The sequence below is a fragment of the Lycium barbarum genome, chromosome 3 (assembly GCF_019175385.1).
Source record: "Lycium barbarum isolate Lr01 chromosome 3, ASM1917538v2, whole genome shotgun sequence".
Taxonomy (NCBI): Eukaryota; Viridiplantae; Streptophyta; class Magnoliopsida; order Solanales; family Solanaceae; genus Lycium; species Lycium barbarum.
In genome coordinates this window covers 18804547-18810133 of record NC_083339.1, presented here as the reverse complement: position 1 = coordinate 18810133, position 5587 = coordinate 18804547, and the positions used below count along the sequence as shown (strand labels likewise).

Here is a 5587-nt window from a genome sequence, read left to right as displayed (position 1 = left end):
TGGCGCCATTACCAGGGAATACGGTTTTGAAATTACTAAATAGTGTTTGCTTTGATTAAAGTCTTTTGCTTATTCCATCACACCTTGTTTGCTACTCTGTGTAAACCAGATGAACATGAATCAAAATCAGCAGAATCAGCGTGCTGGTAATCAGGTGAATCAGTTGAACAATCAGGCGAATGAATCTGATGATGAGAATATTTTTGCTGAACTGGTTCCAGAAGACGACTATGCATCTGCTATTGTTCAACCTCGAGTTGGAGCTGCCACTGTGAAAATTGACTCATCTCTTTACCAGCTGTTGAAACTTGAGGGATACTTTCGGAACTCTACCGAGAATGACCCTCAACGTCATTTGCAGAATTTTATGGATGTGTGTGCTAATCACATCCAGAACAGTGTTCCACAAGATGCTATTCGGTTGAGGTTATTCAAATATTCCTTAGCTGGAGAGGCAAGAACATAGTTCGAGAAGCTACCCCGAAATTCGATTACTTCATGGGCAGAGATGGTAGCTGTTTTTCTTACAAAGTGGTACCCCCCTAGCAAGAAGGCTGAGATTCACAACAAGATATATGAATTCAAGCAGCGACTGGGGGAACAACTATATGAAGCCTGGGAGAGGTTCAAGGAGTATTTGCAGAAGAGCCCGAATCATGGTTTTCTGAAAAATATATTGATGGAGAAGTTCTACCGAGGGTTAGATCCAGTGTCACAGTCAGTAGCTAACAATGCAACTGATGGCTGTTTTATGAACAAGACCTTTCGACGAGTGACCAGCATACTTGACAAGCTGACAACTCATAATCAGGCTTGGCACTCAAAAAATGCTGATGTGGTACCGTACGGTAGTGCCATGATCCAGAATATAGTGAAGGAAAATCAAGATACCCAACAAACATTGGCAGAACTGGCAACAAATATTTCCTTGCTGACAAAAAAGTTTGATGAATCTCAAATCAAGAAGGTAAATGTTTGTTAGGATGATGCAGTTTTGCCTAAAGGGATGTACCATGCTCAAGATGGTCCGTTCCTTGATGGGCCACCTATGCAGGTTGAAGATGCTAATTATGTTAATAACTCTCAAGGGGGTTATCAAAGATAGAATTACCAAGGTGGCTATCAGAATTAGAATCAGAATCAATGGAGACCTCAGCAAGGTCAAGGTGCTTAGAACAACTCTGGGAACTACAACAATAATTATGGTGGTGCGAACCAAGGGAACTACAATAACAGCAACAATTTTGGGACCAAGAGTTCCAATCCTTATATACCACCGAAGGGGCAGTCATCAGAGCAGGGTAGTTCGAAAGTTGAAGCAATGCTTGAGAAGATTCTGGCAAATCAATCGAAGTTTGAAAGGACTTTATCTGGGCTGACAAAAACAGTGGGTTCTCATACAACGGCTATTCAGAAGCTTGAGTCGCAGATGAGGGATATTTCTAGAGAGCAGCACCCTCCTAAAAAGGGAGGACTTCTAAGTGACACCATCCCAAATCCGAAGAATGGGGGAGGCAGTTTGAACAATGTGTTTGCCATTACTACTAGAAGTGGTTAAACAGTACAGGGAGTTGCTGAGAAGGTGATTGATCTTGAGCCGATAGATGAAGAGAATGGGGTGCAATCTGAAGCACCCATTATTACTGATGAGACTCCTACTGAAAGGAAGGTTGCTGATATTCCAGAGATGATTAGGGAAGCTGATAACACGAGCAAGAAGGCTGTAAAAGGGGCTCTCCGCCCTTTGACATAGCTTTTCAAATCTAAACCTCCCTTTCCTCAGAGGTTGGTAAAGAAACAGGAAGATGCTAAGTTTGAGAAGTTTTATGATCATCTGAAGCAATTATCTCTGAATTTTCCTTTCTTGGAAGTTGTCAAGGAGATGCCGGGTTTTGCGAAGTATTTGAAGGATTTGCTGACCAAGAAGAAAACGGTGCAGCATGACACCGTGAGTTTGACTCACATTGTGAGTTCCATCATTTCGACTACAACTGTGCAGAAAAAGGGAGATCCTGGGGCGTTCACCATTCCTTGTTCTATTGGGCACCATGATTTTGCTTATGCTTTGTGTGATAATGGGGCGAGTATAAATTTGATGCCCCTTGCTATATATAAACAATCAGGTCTGGGGATGCCAAGGCTGACTACGATGAGATTGCAGATGGCTGATAGGTCTATCAAAAGACCTGTTGGGGTGGTTGATGATGTCATTGTGTGGGTTGGTGATTTTATGTTACCCGCTGATTTCGTGATTCTTGACTGTGTTGTTGATCGGGACATTCCTATCATTCTGGGGAGACCTTTCCTTGCTACAGGGAGGGCTCTGATGGATTCTGAGAAAAATGAAATAAAGTTCCGAGTCAACAATGAAGAAGTGACCTTTCAGGCTAGCAAAGGGATGAAGTTACCAAGTGCTTACGAGAGTATTTCGATAATTGATTCATTCGATGTTGTTGATGAAGCAGTGGAGTTCAAGATGGAAGAAGAGAGTTTGGGTGAGGCTTTGGCTGGTATTCTGATGAATTTCGATGCGGAAGACATGGAAGGCTATGAGGAGACAGTTAATTCACTTGTTGGGTTGGGCTCATACACATACCACCCAAAGAAGCTGAGTCTTGATCTGGAAAATAGAATAACTCCTCCAGCAAAGCCTTCGATCATTGAGCCACCTAAGTTGGAGCTTAAGCAGCTCCCATCATACCTGAATTATGAGTTCCTTGGTCCGGACAATACATTACCGGTGATTGTTTCAGCCTTATTGACTGAGGAGCAGATTTTGCAACTTTTGGAGATGTTGAGGGAGTATAGGCGTGCTATTGGTTGGACCATAGCAGATATTCGAGGTATTCCATCTAGGATCTGTGAGCACAAAATTCAGTTGGAGGAGGGCAGCAAACCAAGTATAGAGCATCAGAGGCGATTAAATGAGAATATGCAAGAGGTCGTCAAGAAAGAGATCATCAAATGGCTGGATGTAGGCGTGGTTTACCCAATTGCTGATAGTAAATGGGTGAGTCCGGTCCAATGTGTTCCTAAGAAGGGCAACATCACTGTTGTGCCGAATGCAAAGAATGAGTTGATCCCGACCAGAACTGTCACCGGATGGAGAGTTTGCATGGATTATCGCAAGCTCAATACAGCCACTTGCAAGGACCACTTTCCTATGCCCTTCATTGATCAGATGCTTGACAGGGTAGCAGAGCGTTCTTACTATTGTTTCCTTGATGGTTATTCGGGCTACAATCAGATCAACATCGCCTTGGAGGATCAGGAGAAGACCACCTTTACTTGTCCTTATGGGACATTTGCGTTCAGTCGGATGTCGTTTGGTTTGTGTAATTCACCAGCCACTTTTCAGAGGTGTATGATGTCAATCTTCTCTAACATGGTAGAGGATTTCTTGGAGGTGTTCATGGATGATTTTTCTGTGGTGGGTGATTCGTTCGAAGATTGTCTTGGCCATCTGGGTCAAGTGCTAAAACGGTGTGAGGAGACCAATCTGGTGCTAAACTGGGAGAAGTGTCATTTTATGGTGAAGAAAGGAATCGTCCTCGGTCACAAAATCTCTGAAAAGGGAATCGAGGTCGATCAAGCAAAAATTGATGTGATTTCAAAACTTCCTCCACCTATCTCAGTCAAAGGTGTTCGAAGTTTCTTGGGACATGCTGGGTTCTATAGGAGCTTTATCAAAGATTTCTCAAAAGTTGCCAATCCATTGTGCAAGCTTCTTGAAAAAGAGGCTAAATTTGTGTTTGATGAGAAGTGCCAGAAGGCGTTTGAAGAGTTAAAAGAGCATCTCACTACTGCTCCTATTATCATTGCTCCTGACTGGTCCCTACCATTTGAACTGATGTATGATGCTAGTGGTTTTGCAATAGGTGTTGTGCTTGGGCAGAGGCACAATAAAATTATGCACCCAATCTATTATGCTAGCAGAACGCTGAATGTTGCACAGATGAATTACACAGTGACGGAGCAAGAGTTGCTTGCCATTGTGTTTGCCTTCGAGAAATTTCGGGCCTACTTGTTGGGGTCCAAAGTTGTGGTCTATACTGATCATGCAACCTTGAGATACCTCATGGCAAAGAATGAAGCAAAGCCGCGACTGATCAGATAGGTGTTATTGCTGCAAGAGTTTGATTTCGAGGTAAAAGACCGAAAGGGCACTGAAAACCAGGTGGCTGACCATCTCTCTCGGCTTGAAGAAGATGGGAGACCTTCTGATGAGCTTGATATCGATGATGCTTTTCCAGATGAAAGGGTGTTGGCTGTATCGATGGAGGTAGCACCGTGGTATGCTGATATTGCCAATTATTTGGTAATAGGTATAGTTCCCGATGATATGAAAACTTACCAAAAGAAGAAATTCTTGCGCGATGCTCGGCAGTACTATTGGGACGAGCCTTATTTGTTCCGAACATGCGTTGATAACATCATTCGGCGTTGTGTTCCGGAAAGTGAGGCATGCCATGATTCTCCTGTTGGGGGTCATCATAGCGGAAACCGAACTGCAGCCAAGGTACTTGAGTGCGGCTATTACTGGCCGACTATTTTTCATGATGCTAATCTTTTGGTGCGGTCCTGTGATCAATGTCAAAGGCAAGGGAATATCGGCAGAAGGCAAGAGATGCCTATGAATTTTGTTATGGAGGTGGAAGTGTTCGATGTCTGGGGGATTGACTTTATGGGACCTTTTGTGAGTTCTGGTGGCATAAAATACATCTTGGTAGCTGTGGACTATGTGTCAAAATGGGTAGAAGCGGTGGCTTTACCCAATAATGAGGCCAAGAGTGTTATAGGGTTCCTAAAGAAGAACATATTTACTCGATTTGGTACTCCGAGGGCGATAATCAGCGATGGTGGATCCCACTTTTGCAATAAAGCGTTCGCGGGACTGATGGAGAAATATGGTGTAAAGCATAGGGTGGCAACACCCTATCACCCTCAGACAAGTGGACAGGTCGAAGTGTCCAATAGGGAGATCAAAAGTATTCTAGCAAAAACAGTGAATGCCAATAGAACTGATTGGGCCCGCAAGCTCGATGATGCTCTATGGGCATACCAGACTGCTTTCAAGACTCCAATTGGGACTTCACCCTTCAAGCTTGTATTCGGGAAAGCTTGTCACTTGCCGGTTGAACTTGAACATAAAGCTATGTAGGCGCTGAAGAAACTGAATATGGATTGGGAGGAAGCGACCAAGCTGCGGTTGTTTCAATTAAATGAGATGGATGAATTCCGGTACTAGGCATATGAGAGTGCAGCGCTTTATAAAGAAAGAATGAAGCAATACCATGACAAGAAGATTCTGAAGCGAGAGTTCTACAAGGGTGACTCTGTATTGCTGTTTAACTCTCGGCTGAAGTTGCTACCGGGTAAGCTTAAATCCAGATGGTCTGGCCCGTTTGAGGTGGTAGTTGCTTCACCCCATGGCGCGGTTGAATTGAAGTCCGGAGACGGTAATCGGACGTTAAAGGTGAATGGGCAGAGATTGAAGCACTATCACGGAATGATTTCGGAGGATAGGATTGTTGATCGCTACATGTTGAAACACCTCGGAACGAATGATGATCTGGTGTACCAAAAT

General features: G+C 43.7%; 1 non-coding gene across 1 annotated transcript; it reads right to left on the bottom strand.

The window, feature by feature from the left end:
• Positions 1-557: 557 nt before the first annotated feature.
• Positions 558-663, bottom strand: LOC132634416 (small nucleolar RNA R71). The gene has a single exon (XR_009580142.1). It is a non-coding gene; the product is annotated as a small nucleolar RNA R71 (small nucleolar RNA).
• Between the last annotated feature and the right edge of the window lie 4924 nt (positions 664-5587).